The following is a 23,516-nucleotide window of genomic DNA, read 5'->3' on the forward strand; positions in this document are numbered from 1 at the left end:
AAACAATATTCTAGCTATGAGAAGGATCATGGCCAGTCATCTCAAACTCTCACTAGAATGGCCAAAGTCTTCTCTTAACTTCTGAGACCACAGTTCCACCATTCAGTTCACTCAAGAGACCAAGCAAATTCTTTTCTCAATAATTCTCTTCCTCCTCTTCTCAAGATAAAAGTTATAACGGTCCCATAAGTAAAAGAAGGCTTCTCTATCCTTCTTCTCTTGTCTTCCTCAGCTTCTTTTAAGTCATGACAGGAAAAGTCTCTGCAATTTCTCCCAACCATCACTGAAGAATCTCTTCAAATTTATTTCTTATAAAAGTCTCTTTATAATGTTTCTTCATAAAATAAGAGCTGACAGTTTTCTCAAAAAAGAAGTTTTTCTTCATCTTCTTCCTCTTTTCCCAATAAAATCTCTCAGAATAGAGGCATCAAGTCTCTCTTCTCAGTTTTCTCAAAAACTGCTAGCCTTAAGAGCCCAATCATAAACATTCCATTTGGCTCCTAAAACTCTAGTGTGTCTCCCCTGTGGGAGAGGTTTTTGAAACAGTTGTTACACCTGGATCACAAAAGGGTCTGGGGATGAGGAAGTGGAAGACAAAGAGGGTGGCGCATGGGGAAAGATTGGAGGAGTTTAATCTGTGGAGAAATTAGTGTGATAAAAACACCAATTTAGGTTCACAGGATTTTAATGCTAGAAATGACTTCGGTGATCGGTCAACTTCATTTTCCAGATGAGGAAACTGAGTCCCAGACAGCAAAGGGACTTGCCCAAGGTCACAGGAATATTAAGTAGAAGAGCATGAGGCTTCCTCTGGTTCCAGGTACAGTACTCTTCCCACTGTGTGGGATGAGATTCAGTGTGTAATTCTCAGAGTAATATTTGGCCTGAAACCCCAATTTTCAAAACCCCATTTAGACTTAGCCTTAGAATAAAACTGTTTCCCCCTCTATAACATTTTAAGTTTTCCTGATTTATTTTCAAAAACCCTGAGAAGAGTTTATCTGTAACCTGGGAAACAAGCCGGCTCTAGGAAAGGGGGCAAGATAAGCTGAAGGAGGAAGGACAGTGAGTTTCATATGTATCTTTACTGTCCCCAACTGCAAATCACATGATAGTCACGGGTTTTTTATCTTGGGGGTCTTTAGGGGTACATAATGTTGAAAATCACACGCTCAAGACTGTGAATGTCAGAGCTCTACCTTGTACAGGGTTGGACGAGGACAGGGGGAATCTTGCATCAACATTATTATAAAAGTTTGTATTTACCCATAGAGAGAGGCATTTTTGCCCAGAATAAGCAGCTTATATGGGCAGAATACCTTTTCCTTCCCTTCCCCTTTCCCTTTAAAGCTGCAACCTGGCAGCCTCTTATCAAAGTCTCCTATCTACTCATTAGAGTGACTTTGAGGTGCATACCCCCCAAAAGTTGTTTTTCCCACTCTACAGGATTTATTGGGTTGATAAATGGACAAGTCACATGTGAACAAAATGGAGTTCACACTGTCTCATAGAAGGGGGCTGCTCCACTCCACACACCACTGTGTGGGATAAGAAGACAAGCATGAATGCCCCACTTAAGAAAAACTGGATTCAGAGGGCCAGAGTAAAAGAAGACCAGTTTTATTTTCTTTTCATGGAAAGCTTAATGGCAGGTGCCAACGAATTAAGCAAAGACCCCCAATACATATAGGAATCTCTAATCACAAATCTTCTTCTCCCACTTCCTCCCTTTCCTGTCATAGGTTGGAGAAAGCTGTTCTCTGTTTGAGGAAGTTGTGACATAGAGTCTTGAACAGGGAGGCTTCTAACTTAGACCACCAAAGTACAAAGGAAAAGTTACATTCTACTTTAAGAGATAAAGGAGTAATGAACTGCCAAAGCCCTTGAATTTGGGGCCCTTTGTTCCTTGTTATCAGTCACTCTTCCAGGGCTCCTCTCTGGGACTTTTAGATAAAGCAGTTATCAAAGGCAACAAACTAGACTCCACATCCCCTCCCCTAGTTAGGATAAAAACTAGGTGTTAAACTGTGCTTTTGCCTTGAAGAAATGGAGTGCAAGCTGAATGCTCCTTCTGAGAACAATACACCTAATTCCATCTCACTCACCACAATCCAAGTAAGGCAGGAAAGGTGAGATCAGATAATATCTGGAGGAGAATAAATCTGTCAGCCTAGGGGAAAGGGAAGACCAGGTGAAAGGAGATTTTCAGATTCTCTCAGAAACACAAAGGTAAAAGATCTAGAGGCCCAAGAAGGGAGGGCTTTTTCTTTTTGTTTTTTGGTTGCTTTTGTTTTGTTTCTGTCAGAAAAAAGAGCCTGGGGCCATGGTTGAGGGAGGGAGAATAAGGTTCAGGGCGAAGGGAAAGAACTCGGTTACCTCACCATGGAACCTTTTACTCCATAATGCCCTCCCCCCACTCTGCTTCATCTCCCTTCATCAAACTCTTCACATGGATATCATCTGTTACGGTTCTCCCAGGTCCCTCAAGATCAAGAGTCCTGCCTCAAGAACTTAGACTTCCACATCCTGCATAACGAACTGCACCCTCCTCCACAGCTCTCCTCACTCTTCAGCACTGAAGTGATCCTGAGAAGAGAATGGTGCCAGCCTGTGAATTCCACTGGGGGGGTCTCCAGATTATTCAGTGAGCCTGAGTCCAGCTCTGCAGGCAGAGGAATGTGAGGTCTCTTGAGAAGCTGTGGAGAGAGAGGATAGGAGAAAGAAAACAAGTAGAAGAAAAAAGGGGAAAGGAAATTAGAGAAATCATGGTCACTAGTGCTCTTTCTCTCCATTTTCCCCCACTCACCTTCTGCCCCACTTCCCTGCCCTTCCCCCTACTCCACTACCCCACAAAAAATGGAAAACTGGGAAAAAAGGGTCCTTCCCAACAGGAGTCACAGAGCCCTAGAAGTAGAATGATGAGGAGGACCCCCTAAACAGAAAAGCATTTCCAACCCTTTCCTTCAATCATCAGGTCACTTCCTCTCTTCCCCACTCACCAGTCAGTTCTTACCCAGAGTATTTCCAGCCTCAGTGAGTCAGTTCCCCAAAGAGAGGCTAGAAGGATGGGAGCAGTATGAGACTTGGGGCGAGGACCACCATCTATCTCCTTGTCAGGGTCCTTGGCTCAAATCTTCCCAGCAGAAGTGAGCTTTAGCCTCAGCATCTCCTGAACTCTACCCTCTCATTACTATTATTCTGCTTCTTTTAAAAGCCTAATAGGCTGCCTTGCTTCCCATTACATGGAAATCTAATTTTCCTTCCTTGCCTTTCCCTCCTACTTCTGTCCTAACATCTAGGTACTGCCACCCAAAGTGTCCTCTCCATTCTTGCCCCAGTTTCACTCCAATTTTTTGTGCCTGGTGTGCAAATCAATAGAAAGAGGCTGTGAGTCTGACACTTTCTTCCTGGGCTCAGCTCTGCAAATCAGAGGAAGCAACGGGGAATTGAATATTCTGCCAACCTTCTCACCAACCTCGTCCTGGAGAACTTCTGCCTCCCAACGCAGATGATTCTCTTTGTGTGTAACTCAATTCAAGGGGAATCCTTTAAGGAGTGTTATAATTACTGAAAAATCTAGGTTTGTAGAATCTGGGTGACCTTCTCCAGGTCCAATATCTTCATTTGTGGAAAAGGGATAACAATATTTATATGAACTATTTTAGGATCTCAAAGCAGAAAAAGGCGTTAATGATCATAGAGCCCATGCCCTTTATTTTACAGATGCGGAAACAGAGGCACGGAGTAGTAACATAATTAGTAAATGGTGACGCTGGGATTAGAAACAGAAGAAATCAGCACCGAAAGCAACAACGTCAGAGAGCTTGTGGTTCAGTCATATCAGGGCAGGAATAGCCTTTACAATATTTTCAGCAGGCCACCATCCCTCTTCTTCATCATAGAGAACTTTCTATGCCCTGAGGCAGCCTATTTTATTTACGCAATGTCTCTCATTGTTAGGAAGTCTTCCCTGAGGAGCAGTACCGGGTGAGTCGGTGTTCCACATGACCCCTGGGGCACAGGAATACTGAAGGGGTGTCACTATTAACCGATCAATTCACCAGCGGGGGATGTACTATATGATTTTTCCACCGGGTGGCAGCACAGTCTAGCCAGAGAGCCAGTGATCTGGAGAATCTCGAGAGCCTGCAAGAGTGGTGAGGAAGGGGAGCTTCCTACTTGGTGAACCCCAGTATGGACCTTTCCTAAAGGCTAGAGTATTTCTCCCTCCTTCCACCCCAGCTTCACAAAGCTCCTTGCTACGTCAGCTTGGCCCAGATTCAATATTGATTTGAGGTAACAAAAAATGTAGCTCTGAATTATTAAAGATTATAAGGAAGACTTCTGACTCCACTCTCACTCTATATGAGCTATTCTTTCTCTGGTGCTGTTCCCTCCCACACACATACACATAATAATATTCACTCTAATACTCAACCTACTGTGATCCCATGGTTTATTGAACGGAGTAAAATAAAAAGACATCATTATTCACTCCTCTCGTGGAAAAATCAGTTCAACCATCTCCCCAAACCTCCTCCCATAGCATACTGCTGGCTTTCCCATTGAGGAGGATAAGAGAAAACCATCTTAAAACGCTCCCTCCTCCTCACTCCACCCCCAGCCCCAGTCTTAAGAAAGATCCAAAGACAGGGGTTGCATATCTGAGACCTACCTCATGAGAACAGCCCTATAAGCCTGGGGGGAAATGAGGAATTTAGGGAGGTTAATAAATGGTCTACCAGCTTTCCTCACAACCAAAGAGGTTTTCAAAAGTCGGCCTGATTCCCCACAGGATCCAGACACTGGCTAGTCTTGGTTCTTTCACTCACAGGTCTCCAGGTTTTCTCCACCCTGTTCAATCTGGTTCTACCATTTCATCCAATTTCAGTTCACCCGCCAGGGCTCCCTATATAAGCTATTCATATGAAAATCCCCAGAAGCATCTCTCTTATGCCCCCAGGACCAGGGAATCACACATTATAAACTCCAGTGGCTGGAAAACATCATTATACTCTCACGGATAGAGAGTACTGATTTCTATTTTCTAGAAATAGGAAATCTTGGAGAAAGAAAGGTAGACAGAAGGCTACATTTTAAACATTTTAAACATGAGGTGTTTAAAAAACATTCAGAAAGACATCTTACACGAAGCTAGTGATACTGAAGTGGAATTCAAAAAAGAAATTAGGAAATACAGATTGCTGAGTTAAGTAAGCTAATTTATTAAAAAATATTTCTCACTTCAGTATATGTCAGGTAATATGCTAAATACTAGATACAAAGACAAGCAAAAGCTGCCCTCGCCCAAAAGAAGCTCACTTTGTATTAGGGAAGATAACATATCAAAGACTAGGTATATATGCAAAGTAGATGGGATATAATCTCATAGGGGAAGGTACTAACAGCTTGGGGGGGAGGGGGGTTGGAGAGGGACCAGGAAATGATACATAAACTGATAAAAAAAATAAGGGAAAGATCTTCAGCTTTACTATGAAGATATCTGCTAGAACCAGAGAATGGTAGAGATTGAGAAGAATCCCTTGACTCTAGCTCTACCCAGTTCTTTAGTACTTTTGCCAAATAAAACTTATGGGATAATTTTCAAGGGACCCAAACAAACAACAAAGGGATATGAAAGACTGACAAATGCCTAATGGCTTCTTTATCCAGCTGACTGTGTATGACTGGCTGCAGCTTAAATTCACAAAGGAGTTCAAATAAACCCTGGGGCTATGAGCTAAAAATGTTAATAGACCCCTTCTCTTTGTAGGAGAAAGCTGCACAATGGTGAAAAGCTAGCAAATGACTGAAGAGAGCAGTATAGCAGAGAGCAGTTCAGCAGAGATACCATTTCAGAGCAAAGAGTAGACCAAAAAATTCAACAGAAAACAATTTGTAGCCAAATGCCTTCACCAGAGAATATCATCAGTTCTATGGGTAAGCAAGCAGAAACTTTGGAAATAAAAGGATACTCCAGGTCACAGAATGGTTGCCATAGCTTAAGCTATAGTTTTAGGAGGATGCTGCCTCACAACATGCTTTGTCCCTGGGATAGTTTTCAGGAGACTCACCTATGAGAATTCTGGATGCTACATTTACAAGGATAAAGAATAAATGAATGACAGCTTGAAGAATGTAAACAGAAATTTCTAAAAGGCAGGAGGGGTGGAGCATTGTTCTTTAGGTCAAAAATATTCCTCCAAACCCATCCCTTGACAAATACCCTGCCCTAGATTTGCCTCAATAGTGCTCTTCTGCCATTCCAAATGGCTTCCTTTCTGCATTTGAAAAGATCGTTATTTTTCCAAAGGGTTTTTGGCATGTGGTATTTTTCCTCATGGTAAAGGCAAGGTGGCTATGATAATCCAAATAAAAAAAAAAAGTAAAGCCTCATCCTCTCCCTAATATTCAGTGGTCCAAAAGTTGAATATGATTCCTTATCTTTCAATAAAGGTTTTATCTCAACCATTTGCTGCGATATTATAGAGAGGACTCAAGTTCAGCATGGACTAAATGAACCTTTTTGTTTGAGACTCTCTGATTCTGGTCCTATGCAATGTGGAAAGAGCCCTGGATTAGGAATCACAGGTCCTGGACTCTAATCCCTGTTCTGCCATTGACTAACTGTGTCACTTTGGCTAAATTTCTCAGTTTCCTTCTCTATATGAGCCCTAGGTGGCCAGGATTCAAAATTACAAAGACTTTCAAGGAAGGTAGAGAACAGATGGGTTAATCTACTCAAGAAGCATCACTGTAAAAGGGGAAAAGAAAAGAAAAGATAACAAGCATTTATTAAGCATCCAATATGTACCAGGCATTATGCTAAGCACTTTACAAATATCATCTGATATTATCCTCACAAACAATCCTGTAAGATAGATGCTATTATTATTATCTTAATTTTGCAGTAGGGAAAACTGGAAGGCAGAGAGTGGTTAAAGTGATTTGTCCATGTTATACACCTAGTAAATGTATGACGCTGGAACTGAACTCAGGTCTCCCTGATTCTAGGCCCAGTGTTTTATCCATTGTACCACCCATATGTCTTGAACTAGTTACATAATAGAAGGAAACATCCTATAGAAGGGAATGGTATTTTATTTGGGGAATTCACCAGGATGGTGGATGGAATGACAAGGAAGTAGACTGACTGACATACACCTTCAGAAACAATGATAACACTTCTGATGATGGTTTAAGAACTAGAAGCAGGGGAAAGGATTGGAAGCTTTATGCATTGTGAGCAAGACAGCTAGCAAAAAGAAGACTGGAGAGTAAAGTGAAGGATAAGGAGGGCCAGGTTTAGGTATAGTCAGCAACTGAAGCAATTCTCAGTAAGGATAGGGAGGGCTCCAGAATAGAAGTTTCCAAAGCTGAAAAGGTTAAGTCCTCTGGGGCATGGATAGTGATTAATTCAGGCAGCAAGAAAGCAGACAAGAAGACTGAAAGTGAAAAGGCAACACAAACAAAACCAATGCAACCAAGATTGTAGTGGAAACAACAAATTAGGAAAAAATTCTATAGTATCTCTGACAAAGGCCTCATCTTTCAAATATATAGAGAACTGAGTCAAACTTATAAGAATACAAAGCATTTCACAATAATAAATGATCAAAGATATATACAGGCAGTTCTCAGATGAAGAAATTAAAACTATAGTCATATGAAAAAATGCTCCAAATTACTGTTGATTAGAGTCATGCAAATTAAAACAACTCTGAGATGCTACCTTACATCTACCAGACTGGCTAATATGACCAAAAGATAAAATGATAAATGTTGGAAGGGATGTGGGAAATTGGGACACTAATATATTGTTGGCAGAACTGTGAACTGCTACAACCATTCTAGAGAGCAATATGGAACCATGCCCAAGGAGCCATAAATCTATGCATACTCTTTGACCCAGCAATATCCCTACTATGTCCATATCCCAAAGAGACTAGAGTTAGGGGAAAAGGATCTACTTGCACAAAAATATTTTTAGCAGCTCTTTTCATAATGGCAAAAAATTGGAAACTGAGGGATTATCCATCATTTGGGGAATGGATGAATAAATTGTAGTAAATAGTTATAATGGAATACTATTGCACCATAAGAAATGAGGAAAAGGATGAGTTCAGAAAAACCTAGTATAACTTCTTTGAACTGATGCAAAGTGTGGTAAGCAGAACTGATCAACTGTGAAGTTCTAAAGTATTATCAGCAAAACAAGTTTCTAAGATAACCCCAAGGAATTCATGATTAAAAAATGCTATCCGAAGACAAAAAATGAACTATTGTAGTCTGACTGCAGACTAAAGCATGCCATCTTTCACTTATTTCCTTAATGAGTTTTTTATTGTCTATGTGATGTGTGTCTTCAGTTCAAGCATGGGGAATATGGAAATATGTACTGCAACAGAGCACTGGTATAATCTATAACAGACCATTTACTGCCTATGGGCGTGAGGTAGGGTGGGGAGAGGAACTGAGGAGGGAAAGAAAGAATCTGAATCACAACATGTCAGAAAACAATTGTAAATAACTGTTTCTAGATGTAATTAAAAAATTTAAAAAGTCAAAAACATTTTTTAAAATTAAAAAAACAAAATGAGAAGGTAGGCACATGGCAGGAGTGGACTGGAACTGAGACCAAGCTAAATCAGTAGTTGGGGTAGGTGTCAAGAGTGAAGTCCAGTCAATAGCTTGTTTCTTTCCAGTGTTTTCCCAGAGGACGGTGCTAGGGAAATTAAGACCTGGAGTTTATATCTCAATCTCTTTTTGCAGAAGCATTGCACTCCATCCCAAGACCAGCTAGGGAAAAGGTGGAAATAGAGAGGTGACAGGATAGGATCCCCTACAGCCTTCCATACTTTGTGTCGATATTCATCTACATGTCTATACTACTTGTAACTGCCAATAAACTACAAGGCCATTAATAATGATTTTTGTCTAAACCTATAAATTCATTATTCATATGCCTATAAAGGTTTCAAATAATAAAAGAACAAAAGCTGGTCCATACCCCTATGGGGTATGGCCTCCTCAGTTTTATTATAAGGTTAGAGCCCAGTCAGGAGCAGGTAATAGCCAGATCAGGGCCAGGGCCAAGCAGGTCAGGGCTAGGTAAGAGCCAGTCCAAGGCCAGGTTGGAGCTGGATTAGGGCAGCATTAAGGCCATGCAAAAAGCATTTCTGCACTTTGAATAATGTCTAAGACAACCCTAGAGTGCATCTACTAGGCTGCCTTTGAACTAGGAAAGAAGATGAATAAAGAAACAAATAGATTCACAAAGGTGTACGGGCTGGTGGGTTGTCCATGAGAATTCATGTATCATAAGAGGTGTCTTCTCACATCCTACATTACATCCCCACCCTCTAAGTCTCTACATCTATGAATCATGACATTTTAGAGTTAACTCTTCTGTCTCATGTCTTGTCTCCTGTATGTCTCTCTTCATAAATATACATTTGTCTATATTTGTATGTATAAGCTAGCATGAAGCTAGTTTGCACAGGACTCAGGAAGATCTAGGTAATTCAACCCCAAGTAATTAACTCCACAGTAATTAGCCCCACAGAAAAGACCACTCAGGGAGTGAAGTGGCAGAGCTGAGATATGAGAGCAGATCTTCTTCCTCTAAACCCAGCCTACTTTCCTATGTATCCCACTGCTTTCCAACTCCTTCAACTGGTGCTCCTCTGATATAAACTCAAGGTCCTGTTTTCCCTACTCTGGACACTCTCCAGCTTACCAGTATCCTTCTTAAACTGTAATGCCCAGAACTAACTACTAATTCCTGAGATGTGCTCTGACCAATAAAGAGTCTAAAGCATTCCCAGAAACTATGCCCCAAATCATACCAGCTTTGGTAACTGTCACAACATAATACAAACTCACGTTGAGCATGTAGTTCACTAAATGTCTCAAATATTTGTTTCCAACAGAGTACTGTCTAGCCAGGCCTATCCTGTGCTATACCTATGAAGCTGATTTTTAGAGAATAAGTAAGTAGAAGACTTAATATTTTCCATACTGAATTTCTTATTATTTAATTCAGCCCAGTGCTCTAGGCATCAAGATCTTTTTGGATCTTGATTCTGTCATCCATTATGTTAGCTTTCCCTCCCAGCTTTGTGTCATCTGTAAATTTGATAAACCTGCCATCTATGCCTTTATCTAAGACTGACAAAAATGCAAAACAGCACTGGTCCAAGCCCAGATGGATCCCTGGAGCAATCCATTGGAGACCTCCTGCCAACTTGTCACTGAACCATTAACAATAACTCTTTGAGGGGGCCTATCCAACCATTACCAAATCCATCTAATTGTTTCACTGTGTAATCTGCATATCTCTATCTTCTCCTTGATAAAATGCTTTGCTGAAATATAGGTAAATCACATCCTTTTTTTTTTAAACCCTTTCTTCTATGTTAGAACCAATATTGAGTATATGTTCCAAGGCAGAAGAGCAGTAAGGGCTGGGCACTTGGGGTTAAGTGAATTGTCCAGGGTCACAATGCTAGAAGTGTCTGAGGCCACACCTGCACCTAAGTTCTCCAGATTCCAAGCCTGGCACTCCATTTACTGAATGCCGCTCATATTCTTTCAATTCAAAAAACATCAATTAAGGGCCTGCTATGTTCCAGGCACTGTGCTGGGTTCCAGGTATTCAAAACCAGAAATCTATAGCACTGGTCTGATCTATAAGTTTAGTCAATCTTAAAAAATGGAAATGAGGTTAGTCTGTCAGAGCCTGCTCCTGATGAAGCCATGAGAGCATTTGTGATCAATTCTTCCTTTCCATATGTTTGTTAACCATCTCTTTTGTGATTCATTCTAGAATTTTCTAAGGAATCACAGTCAAGCACTCTGGTCTCTGGCTTACAGACTTTTTCCTCCATATTTTGTTCCTTTTTGAAAAATCAAGACCAGAGCCCTTCTGTAATCTTGCAGTGCTTCTCCCATCTTCCACAATCTTCACTGATAGCTGGCTGTGGCCCAGCAATCCTCTGTTTGTCTTTTGAAAGCCATTCACAGCCTGGCTCCAACTCCCTTTGTAACCTTACTAGAACATCATTCTACTTTACCCACTCTATCTAATGTCCAGCCAAAGCAGCTAACTTGCTGCTCCTTAAACACATACCCTATCTTGAACCTCTCTCCAGTACGCTTTGCACACAAAGACTGCCTAAAATGTACTGCCTCTTTGCTTCTACCTCTGAATCCCTAATTTCATTCAAAGATTATCTCCTACACAGGGTCTTTTCTGACCACCTCTTGAAATTGCCTTGCTTATTTTTTTGTACATGGTGATTGACTGAATGGGAGTCAAGGATGTGGTTCATCTGGGGACAGGCGATTGAATTCATCAAAGGCAGGTAGGTGCACTCTTAGTATCTCCTTAGTTTTCTTAGCTATTGACTCCCCATTAGTGATGTGGATCCTGACATTTCCCTGGCAAAGATAATTTTTCTTGGCAGGAAAAAAAATCCAAAATGGAATTGGGCAGCTTTGCTGTTTCTGTTTTGATATTCATCATCCAGCCCATGCCAAGCAGTGGCCACACCACATTTCACTAGCCCTTCCCTGATCCTCCCTTTTCTCTCAACATAGGTAAGAAGAGAACCCCCAAATCCTCCGTGTTGTCCTAAATTTCCTTAACTAAGTTCAGTTTAGGCTGATCTTCATCTCTCCTGATGATTTTTGCCAAGCTCTTATATTTATGGACATTCCTTGGCCTACCTGTTCCCATCTCCTCCGCATATCTTTTATAAAGCTCTAAGATGGCTGGTGAACTCCCTGAGAATCCACAATAGGCTCTTTAAACAATATTCTTTTCTTTTCTCTTCAGTGGAAAGAACTCCCTTTGTTTCTTAGGAATTTCATTCATCAGTTTCCCACATTTCACAGGCTGACTCTCCCCCACAGGTGATTTACATATCCCCTTTCTCTGAACTCTTTGAGGCCTCTATATTCCCCAAATCTAGGAGGAGTGGAAGAATATACCCAGCTGTCACCTCCTCTTCTAAGATAAACACTGGGGAGAAATGGTCACTAACCATCAGGGTTCCCATCAATTTCTATTCCAAGCAATTTGTTCTTTCTTGTTAGTGAGATCCAATGTAGAATTTCTACAAAATGGTTCTTCCACCTTTTAAGAAGTGAAATATGAAAAATAAAAAAGACAAGTTAAGAAGCTATTAGCTTTTGTGCTTTTGGCTGAGAAGATATTCACATCCTATAGCCATAGGCTTCACCTCACCAAATCTCAGTAATACCTCACTGATGAGGTCTAATTTGACTCCTTTCATTAGGACTTCTACTTTCTCATGTTTATTGACTTAATTTGGAACACTATACAAAAACTGGGTCCTTTCATGAATTTTGCCTCCTGTGAACTTGTGATTATCATTGTTTCCAACTCTAAATCCTATGACCCTAAGTATAACCTTAATTAGTAATGGCCACACTGCTCTGTCCTTTCTCTATCCTGTAGTTTGGCCATAAATCTAGCTGTCCACAAGCCCTGCCCTTGGGCAAAGGTAGCTGCTACAAACTTGTCCTGTCTATGGATTCAACCTAAAGCAAGAGTGAATGCATGGACAAAGAATGGACATTGGAAGCCAAGAAGTCAACTAGGTATTCTCCTGCCAACTAATGATGGGTGTTGGTGGCTTCAATTGATATTGGATGTAGGCAATGAAGAATCAGCAGGCCTGGCTTGTTGGATGGATCAACAGCAATCTTGGGCCCAGGACCCTTATTCAACCCTGAGATGAGAAAAAAATAACTAGCATTTGGGAGGGTCAGGGGAAGTGGGAGATGGAGAGACTAGGAAAGGTCTCTTGCTGAAGGGTTTTAAACTGAATTGCTGAAAGGGATCCACAAAGCCAAGAGGTAAAAATAAAGGATTGCATTCCAAGCATAGAGAAAGCCAGGTAAAAGGCATGGAAATGAGAAATGGAGTGCTATATTGGAGAAACAAACTGCTATTTTACGAAAGGCAGAAATCGTTGGCTAGGACTAGCAAAAAGCTTCCTCTTGTCATATTTCCTCAGTCTTGACTACTCGACCACCCTAAGAGGCAATTTTTCAGTTCAGAGTCAAGCTCTTTAGAATGAAAAACTGGGTCTTCAGATATGTAAGGCAGAGGCTTTGTAAGTACAAAGAAGGGGTCAGATGACTTAAGCCTTTCACATTTGAGTCCATTTTTCCGATCAGATGCCAAAGTAATCTACAGAACAAGTATGAACATGGCATCTCCTCCTACCCCTCAATAAACTCCAAGGGCTCCCTATTACCTCTAGAATCAAATAGGATTTCATATTTGGCTTGTATAAAGCCCTTCCCCCTGGCCTTTTCAAGTTTTCATATACTTCACTCTAGAATCCAGAGACTTATCTCTAAAATCTGAAAATAAGCCTGTGTGCTTTAAGGTAAAAAAACAGAACAGAAATACCAAACTTTCCTGCCAGGTTAGAAGCTGAAGATTACACATTTAGCAGAGCACAATCCAACTAAGCTATGTCCAATGAAGCAACCAGAGGTGACCGCATTTATCTGATTAAGATGCTTGTTTGCACCTACTGAAAGTTTGCACGAAAGGTGGGGACGAAAAGGAAAGGAATTCTGGGGGATGAAGTCCAAGGGTTGGAGACCCTTCTCCTTGTATAATTTTCTAATTATACAAGACAGCAGTATGATGACCTCTCTACCACCATCAGCCTTCTAGGAGTGACCTGGCCCACCTCACAGGTGCCCTGCTCACCAGTGTTTCCTGTATGTGCACATTCCTTTCACTTGGGCTCCTCCACAAGTTCCCTTGTTTGTCCACCCTCCCAGCTGCTGTTGTGTGTATTTGTAAGAGAATGTGATCCAGGTTTATATGGGGGCTTGGTTTGGAAGTCTAGAAAATCAGAGTCAAGGCAAAGAGGTGAAAGAAGACAGGTTCATCTGGGCCCTGCCACCAAGTGGAGGGACTCACTAATGAAAGAAGCAGGAAGGTGGTTGGGGTGGCAGGCTGTTCCAGGGCAAGGTGCAGGAGAAGGGAAGTTCTAAAATGATCCAACAGTAGAGAAGGCATAGCTTTGAAGCCCAGCTCTTAGCACTGCCATTCCCCCCAAGGAAAGATCCAGTAGGTTGGAGGTTTGACTTCAGGTATGATATCCAGGAGTTAGGCTTTGAAGGCTTTGGCCTTCCCTAAATTATAGGATGCAGTTCAGTTGTTTCTCACTCTTCATGACCCTATTTGGGATTTTCTTGTTAAAGATTGGAGCAGTTTCTTTCTCCAGCTGATTTTACAAATGAGAAAACTGATGCAAACAGGGTTAAGAGACACCCTGAGTGACACAGCTAGTAAGTGTCTGAGGCTAGATTTGAACTCAGGAAACAAGTGTTCCTGATTTCAGGCCCAGTGTTCTATTCATTATGTCACCTAGTTACACAGGATAGTAAGAAACCTACTGAAAGGAGACTTTGGCTCCAGGCCCAGTACTTTTTTCTCTAAAATATAAAAATAAGACTGATGGTAAGTGATAGGGTAAGGAGAACAAAGTATAGTCAACTGCAAGGAGAGGGAAGATCAGGTAAAAGAAGGCTGTATCAGATTCCTCTAACGTGAAGACTATAAGAGGCTATAATCAAGAGGATCTATGAACCTGGGGTCAGGAAACAGTGCCTTGGCTATTTGGGGTAGAAGTAAGGACTCAGAGGGAGGCTTTTGACTCTTCTGGCTCCATATTCTTTGTACTATACTGTGCTAAGATCTGGCCTAGCCACTAATCCCTCCAAAGCTCTGTCTTGTTCTGTCATCATACTTCTATTGTAGGACCCCAAAGTCAGAAAGTAGGAACCAAGCAACCACAAACACACACAAGCTAGCAATTCTGGTTAGGACTTCTTCAAGAAACCCAAGGCTGCTAACAACAGGAGGTTCGTTATAATATAAGTAGGCTCCCATCATGCTGCGTATACTCTACAACCTGTATAAAAACCTGTGCTTCCCTCCCAACGGGGTCCGGGTTAGCTTTAGTGTCCTGGACCCTAACTCTGAGTTAGCATTAAAGTTCCTTTTGCTTATTACATTGAGGGCATGGACTCATCCTTGCTATGGGGATCTGAACTGGGCACAACACTATCAAAGACAGAATCCTAGGCTGGGTGGACCATAGTGTTGACTCAGAATGACAATTCTATTTCTTACAATCTCAGAGGACCCTACTCTTTCTAAGTCCTCATTTAAAGAAATGCCCTAGTGTCCCTTGTCTCTCAAGCAGTTACAGTCTAATGTAATAGAACAAATCCTTGTCTTGGAACCACGCAACCTGGATTTGAGTTTCTATCTTGATCCTTATTGGTCACTTTTCCTTGATTAATCAGTTAATCTCTTTAAACCTCAGTTTCTTAATTTGTAAAATGGGGAAAATGATGCATGTTGTACCTACCTCATAGAGTTATGGAGAAATTGCTTTTAAATCCTTTTACTAAAGAAATAGACTCAATTTAACATTTATTATGTACTTGCTATCTGCAAAGCATTCTGCTAGAGGCTGGGATACAGAAAGTTAACAGTCCTTGCCCCAAAAAAATTTATATTCACCTGGGGAACACAGCAGGTACAGGAAAAGATTATTAATGATTGGGGGACTTAGGAAGAGAAGAGAAAACTACACAGAGGAGGTGACAATTGAATTGTGACACCTGAAATATGAGCCATTATTTTTTACCATCCATGACAAAGCATTCCTTCCAATCCTATAGTGACTCAATTATTTTTAATAGTCTTTGGACTGGAGCATACCCACAGGGTTAGAAAAGGAGGGAAAGGGAATTGGGTTCAATTCTGTGGGCTTTTAATGAACACCTAAGAGAGTGAGGCCAAAGATGTTTCCCACAGAACAAAGAACTCCAGGGGCTGCTGTGGGATTACTGCTTGGGTGCTCTGGGATAGGGCTCACCTGAGAATAGGTGGGGCATTTCCTCTTTCTAAGAGGGTTGCACTTCCACTGGTCATATCTTCTAGGCATTCAACTAAAATTTTCCTCCATTTCCCCATCTACACAGATTTTCTGTTCTAGTCATGGAAATGTACCACCCTGATTCATACCAATCAGGGCAATTAGCCTTAGTCTAACATCCCCTACCTTGCCCTTTTGTCCCAAGGCCCAGATGGTAGAAAGGAAGAGCTCTGGCTTTAACCCCAGAGGAATCCCTACCCACTCCAGTTTACAAAGCAGACCACAACAGCCCTGGGAGGCAAATAATGAAGCAGTATTATCCACATTTTACAAAAAATAAAACTGAGGTTCTCAGAGGTTAAATGTTTTGTCCAAGGACAGCAGGGCAGCAGCCTAGGTTTTGTGGAAAAGCTACTCCACCTTGTTGATTCTAAGTTTTCCTTGCAAAATGAGCTCATTCCATCAGACAATCAGTGAGGTGTCTTCTAACGCTACATCTAAGGATATTTCCAAGTTTTAGTCTGTGCTCAACCAACACTGATCATGCTACAGCTCCTTAGCAAGGGCCTAGGCAATCTTGGCTATAATTTTCTGTATTTATCCCTTTCTCTTCCACTAGATTCTGAACTTCTTGAGGGCATGGATTCAAAGGTAGTATGTACAACTCCTTCTGGATTCTTCCAGTTCATTCAAATTACCCTCTCTCTCCCCTATTAAAGGATCTGCCTGCTTGCTAGAAATTCCCAGACAGACAAGGAATTAGAACCATCGGGAAAGATAGGCTAACCTAAAGTGCAACTCCCCCAGTGATTTGGGATTGGGGCTTTAAAAAGAAAAATAATAGTTAATGGCATTCAGATGACTATTGACTGAGCAGTAAGGAGAGGAAGAGGGCTCTGGGGTACTATAAAAGAGTTTCTGCGGAAGTGGGCTGAAGGTGAGACCCTACTGAAAATTCTGCTGTTCTTTTTCTCTAGGTTTTCCTAACACTAACTCTTGGTTCTCCTACCAGACTGACTGCTCCTTCTCAGTTTCCTTTGCTAGCTCTTCTCTCAGGTCACAACCAATAACCTGGGTGCCCCCAAAACTCTGTACTTTGGCCTCTTCTCCTTTCCCTAGAGGCAGAGAGATAGCACAGAAGATAAGAATGTTGGGCTGGAAGTCAAAAAAGACCTGAAATTCAAACTGAGCCTGAAGTACTTACTAGCCGTGTGACCATGGACAAGTTGCTTAACCCTTGTTTGCCTTAGCTTCCTCAACTGTTAAATGGGAATACTAATAGCATTTATCAAGGTTCTTTCTTGAGAAAATTAAATGAAATATATCCTGAGGGTTAGAGGTACAGTGCCCCAGTGATCTAGAAAATCTGCATAAAATTTTTTGGTCCTCCCTTCATACCAGAGAAGATGTTCTGAATTTTTTTTTCTTTCATAAGGTGTTTACAATACCTTATATGCATTTATAGGTTATTAAACCTTTAAAGATATCTTTATATCTCTAGCCTTTGTTTGTTGTCTGTTGGCTTGCCCTGTCCTTTTTGCAAACTTTAAAAAAATAAATTTGTACAATTTTGGTATTAAAAGATTACAATATGTTGATATATAGACTACTATACATATATTTCTGGGTTTCTAAACTTTTTCTGTGTCATCTGTTGGCCTTTGCCTATTGTCTGCAGCTTCCACAAAACTACCCAGAAATTCCCATTTAATTTCTTATGTCGACCTGTGAAATGTCAAAATCGAAAAGGGGAAAATCACAATGTGAAAGGAATACCTATATTTGCCTGGCACATAGTAGGTACTTAATAAATGCCTGTTCCCTTCTCCCTTCCTTCCCTATACTATCATACTTGGTAATCTCATCAACTCCCATGGATCCAACTATCATTTATCTGTGTTAATAAGTTTTTTTAATTAATTAATTGGTAAGGGCTAGGCAAGGGGGTTAAGTGACTTGCCCAGGGTCACACTGCTGGGAAGTGTTTGAGGCCAGATTTGAACCTAGGACCTCCCATCTCTAGGCCTAGCTCTCAATCCACTGAGCCACCCAGCTGCCCCCGATAAGTTTTTAAAATATTTATTTTTACAAGCACTTGTAATTCTCCCTTCCATTCTCCCCCAGAACTGGGAAGAAAGGAAGGCAGGAAGGAAGGCAGGCAGGCAGGAAGGCAGGCAGGAAGGAAGGAAGGAAGGAAGGAAGGAAAGAAGGAACTCATATCAAATATGTATAACAAAAAAAATAAATTTTCATATTGGTCCCATCCAAAAATTTATATATCATTCAATCCAGATGATTTTCAGATATATCAATTTAGCCCTAACATCTCTCTAGATTTTCGATCTTACATTATCATATCACCAATTGGGCAGCTTGAACTGGATATCCAATAGACATCTTATTTTTTTTAAACCCTTACCTTCTGTCTTAGAATCAACACTAAGTTATCAGTTCCAATGCAGAAGAATAGCAAGGGCTAGGCCACGGGGGTCAAATAACTTGCCAAGGATCACAAAGCTAGGAAGTATCTGAAGTCACAATTGAACCCAGGACCTCCTGCCTCCAGGCCTGGCGCTCTATCCACTGGAGCTACCTAGCTTCCCCTACAATAAACATCTTAAACACAGTATGTACAAAGAAGAACTAATTATCTTTGCTGGTCCTCTCCCAAACTTCCATATTATTGTCATTAATACTACCATTCTCCCAGGCAAGGGATTCATAATCTTGGTGACATCCTTGATACTGCTGAGGGAGAAACACACCCAAGTTTGTAGCAGAGTCTCATCCCAAGAATGGAACTCAAACTCTGTTCAATGCAGAAGAAAAGAATTTTATTTTAAAAAGAGGTTTATCAGTGGTATAACAGCTGAATAGCTGGTGGAATAGTCTGGAGGCTAATCAGGTGGCCCTAGGGCTGATGGATTAGCCCAGGGGTTTGTAGAGTGGCCTCTCTGGAGATGATGGAATAGCAGCTCTCCAAATGGGGAGTAGTGGCTCCAAGGGTGGAGTAGCAGCAGTTCCACCTTCTGTGGATCGGACTGGCATATTTATTAGGATCTGAGGGCTAGTCATCTCCCATTCCAGAGAAATCTTCGTCTTTCCCCCAAACCCTGGAAAACGGGCATGGTCAAATTCAGGTGAAGGTGTGGTTTTGGGTTTGACATGTACATCATGGGAAATAAGGAGCTTGTGCAGGTTTGGGGATTCTTCTGGAATGCCAGAGCCTCCAGTGCACAGGTCCCTTATTCCCCATTGTCCACCTTGTCATCATTTGTCAATGAGGGAGAGCTCTTGTTGCCCCTCTGGAATGAGAATGTTGGGGGGGGGGTAGGACCACTATAGGTAATTAATTGTATCTTACAGTTCTAAACTAAATAAATAGAGAACAACAGGAGTAATTAATAAAACAGGTTAGGCATAAAGCTGATGCCCAGTATAGAATATTACAGATCCAGTCCAGGTGATTGATAATAACTGATCAATAATACAGATTTTTGTAGTTCATGTTTTAGTACTGTAGTTTATGTTTAACTAGTGATAACTAGTGAGAAATGCAAGATTTCAGAGTATGAGGGTCTTGTTCCTATTACTACCCACTGCCCATCTCCAAATCAATACCTCACTCACACTTATGCCACATACTCAATCTGCTGCCAAACCCTATCAATTCTACCTTCACAACATCTTTTATGTACGCCCTCTTCTCTTTACTCATACAATCACTACCCTGGTGCAGGCTCTCACCACCTCACACTACACAAACAGTCTGGGGACTGGTCTTCCAGCTTTAAGTCTCTCTCCCCACTCCAGGCCATTCTCCTCCTGGTTGCCAAAGCAATCTTCCTAAAGCAGAAGTCTAACCAGACCACCTCTGCAAATCCCATGGCTCTCTAATACCTCCAGGATCCTTTATTTGTCATTTAAAGCCCTTCACAACTAGCCTCTTCCTATCTTCTCAGTCTTCCCATACTGTACTTTATTCCTTCCACACATCCACAATCCACCTACCTTCAGCTTTCTGCTGTATCTTACAGAGAATGTTCACTGCCCAACATTATGCCTTTTCCCTGGTTGTTCCTTACACCTGGAACACTCTTCTTCCTAATTCCACCTCAAATCCCACCTTCTTATGTGAGGCCTTTCCTCAAATCCTTACCCCAGTTATTACTGCCTTTCCTCTGAGATTACCTCCCATTTATACTGTATATAACTCATATATAAGTAGTAAATAGTTGTTTATGTATTGTTTCCCTCTTTAGAATGTGAGCTCCTAGGGCAGCTAGGTGGCATGGAGGACAAAGAGGCAGGCCTGGAGATAGGAGGCCCTGGGTTCGAATTTTACCTCAAATATTTCCTAGCTATTTGACCCTGGGCAAGTCACTTAACCTCAACTGCCTTGCCCTTGCTGCTCTTCTGCCTTGGAACCAATACTTAGTATTGATTTGAGGACAGAAGGTAAGAGGTTTTTTTTTTTTTAAATGTTAGCTCCTTGAGAGAAAGGACCATGTTTTCGTTTAGGTTAATATTCCTAGATCTGAGCACACTACCTAGAATATAGTAAATACTTAATAAATGCTTGTTTGCTGGCCTTTGTATGTGAGAACTGAAAATAAAAGTGATGAGTGATACCATCAACATTAAACTGATGCAGTTCTTTTTTTTTTCTCTTTAAGATATCCCATTCTTGCATCTCTGGAGGGGGAAATGAAGTCCATGAAATTCAAGAGCCTTTAAGAAAATATGCAGGATTTAAAGCCAGAGAACTTAGGTTCTAATCCTGTCACTTAGAAGCAGTGTAACCTTGGAAAAGGCATGTTTCCACATAAATGAAAGGATTGCACTAAATAAGCTCTAAAGTCTCATCCAACTTTAAATCTACAAAACCAAGTTCAGTAGGCTCTTAAAAAGTTGTTGAAAGAATGATAATAGGAGGTTCAGAGAGGGGAAAAAAGTAGGGGAAGGGCCTACTCCTTTTCTTAAAAGAGTCAGTCAGAGCAGCTAGGTGACTCAGTGGATGGAGTGTCAAGCCTGGAGGTGGGAAGACCTGGGCTCAAATCTGACCTCGCATACTTCCAAGTTCTGTGACCCTAGGCAAGTCACTTAACCCCAGTTACCTAGCCCTTTCCATTCTTCTGCCTTGGAATTAAGACTTGTATGGATTCTAAGACAGAAGGTAAGGGTTTTTTAAGTGTCAGTGAACAAAGGGGAAGGTCCATTATAACAATGATAATATGATTCATGATCTAAGGATAGAAACCTTTACATATGTCATCTTTTGTCCACCTGTCCATTCTACAAGCATTTGTAGTATGTCGACTCTATGGCAGGAAATGGACTGGGTTGGACCTCTGGAGATACAAAGTCAAAGCCAACAATCCATGGCCTCAAGAAGCTTTAGGGAGACAACACATACACAGAAAAATTAAAGCAGGATAAAGGTAAAATAATTCCTAGGAGGCGAGCACTAGAAATTTCAGGAGTAAAGAAAAGAGAGAGGTTTCCTATGGGCTATATTACCTGAGCCGGGCTTTCAAAGAAGAGAGGGAGTAGTGCCTTCCAGGCTTCGGGAACAGGCAATACCAAGACACAAAGACAAGGGAGTGAAATACCACATGGGGAATAGAAAGCATGCCACTTGAGCCAGGATGGAGCAGCCCTAAAATGAACCTGGGAATGTAAGTGAGAGCGAACCTGGGAAGGACTTTAAAAGTCAAATAGAAGAATTAGCCCTTCAAGGCCTTCAGTTCTAGTTGCAGCCCACCTTACCAGGCTTACTACAGACTACTCTATCATGGATTCTACATTCCAGACAGACTGGCCTCTTTGTTGCTCCCTTGCTAGACATTCCATCTTGTCTCCCTGACATTGTGCAGGCCATCCCCTTGGCTTTGAATTATAGGAAAGGGCCAGGTCATAAAGAGCTTTAAAAGCCAGAATGTATAGTTTATCCTAGAAGTAATAAGGAGCCACTGGAACATCTTGAACAGAGTGATATGGTCAGACTTTGCATGAGAAATAGCTTTTTAGCAGCAATATAGAGGATGGACTACAGAAAGGAGCAGAGAAAGGCATGAGACAGAATCCAACTAGGAAGCTCCTGAAACAATCCAGGGAGATAGTGATGAAGGCCTGAACCATGATAGCAGATGTAAAATTAGAGAAGGGGATGGATGTGAGATGTTGCAGAGAACTGAAAAGATTTGGTGACTGATTGAATATTCAGTGAGGAAGACTGAGGAGCTGAAAATGATACTGAGAGCTTAATTAGGAGGACTGGAAAGGTGGTAGTGCCCTCGAGAGAAATAGGAAAGTTGAAAAGATGAGAGGTTTGTTAAGTAATATTATGCCCATTTTACAAAATAGAAAACTGAAGTTTGAAAAGGTTAAGTCACCCACAGAATCGCACTCAAGGCCAAGTCTTATAACTACAAATTCAATACTCTTTCTACTATATAATAGCTGTCTCCCCTAGTTAGCCAGGGAAAATGTCACTCCATTTTGAGAAAACAACATTTTGTCAGAGAAATAGTAGTTAACAAGCAGGCTAGGGACTCTGAGTTTGGCAGGCCAGAAGGGCCTCTGCCTGAGGAAATCAAAAATGCTTTCTCTGTGCCATAAAGAAGGGCATTTCAGAACAGGGGTCTGGGTCGAAAGCATACACAGCACCTTTACTACAGAGCTGCTCTCTAGCAGAGCAGTGATGGGGCCTGGAGGCAGCCTTGGGAGACAGAAGAGAACAAAATTACAAAATAAAAACCCAACCTCCTAGAAAGAAAACTGGACATGGAATCAAAGGCCTGGGTTTAAGCCTTAGGGGATCTTTGACAAGTTGCTTTCCTTGTCTGGGTCTCTGTTGACTCATTTGTAAAATGAGGGGGTTAAATAAGATAATGATAGTTCACTTTATATAGCACTTGTAGGTTTACAAAATTATCTTAGCTGATCCTGACAAGGGATGGAGGTCTTGGCCAGTCCTCCCACTGGGCTGAGCTAAGAACTGCACAGCTGGCCTGGGAAAAAGCTTGGAGGGATGGAGGAGATACAATTTGTATTTAAATTGATGCCTGGGCAGTGGCCATGGATTTTGCTGAGTGGTCTCAGGCCGAGAGCAGACATAATTGGACAATTAAAGACTCTCCACTTTGAAGTCAGGACAAATGGAAAATTTTTGCTGATGCTTCTTGCAGCATGCAGTAGTTTGTGGGTCATGCCAGTGCTCACTAGAGATATCAGACACCCACTGATAAACCAAGGAAGCCAGCCAATCCTCACAAGAAAGTGAGAGGCTTTGGGATTGGGGTTATCATTAACCTAGACATGAGGGCCAGGATACAATGTTATGGTTGGCACAAGATCACATCATTCCTTTAAATAAAGATGATGCAGCCACTTCTCAACAGTACTCTTCTGTTTGTATAATCTCATATGGTTCTCAGCCTGCCCTGACTAACAAATTGGATGTCCTGGCCCTCTTGGGACAAGATGTTTGTCTTCACTATAGTCAATACCTTTTCAGGATATGGAACTGCACTGCCAACTAAGCTATTGCTACAACTAGTATCAAGCAAG

At 41.5% G+C, this 23,516-nt stretch overlaps 1 pseudogene; it reads right to left on the reverse strand.

Annotated features, from left to right (window-relative positions):
- LOC123246071 overlaps positions 1-23,516 on the reverse strand; it is a 52,446-nt pseudogene that overhangs the window by 19,738 nt on the left and 9,192 nt on the right.

Source organism: Gracilinanus agilis, chromosome 4 (genome assembly GCF_016433145.1).
Source record: "Gracilinanus agilis isolate LMUSP501 chromosome 4, AgileGrace, whole genome shotgun sequence".
Taxonomy (NCBI): domain Eukaryota; kingdom Metazoa; phylum Chordata; class Mammalia; order Didelphimorphia; family Didelphidae; genus Gracilinanus; species Gracilinanus agilis.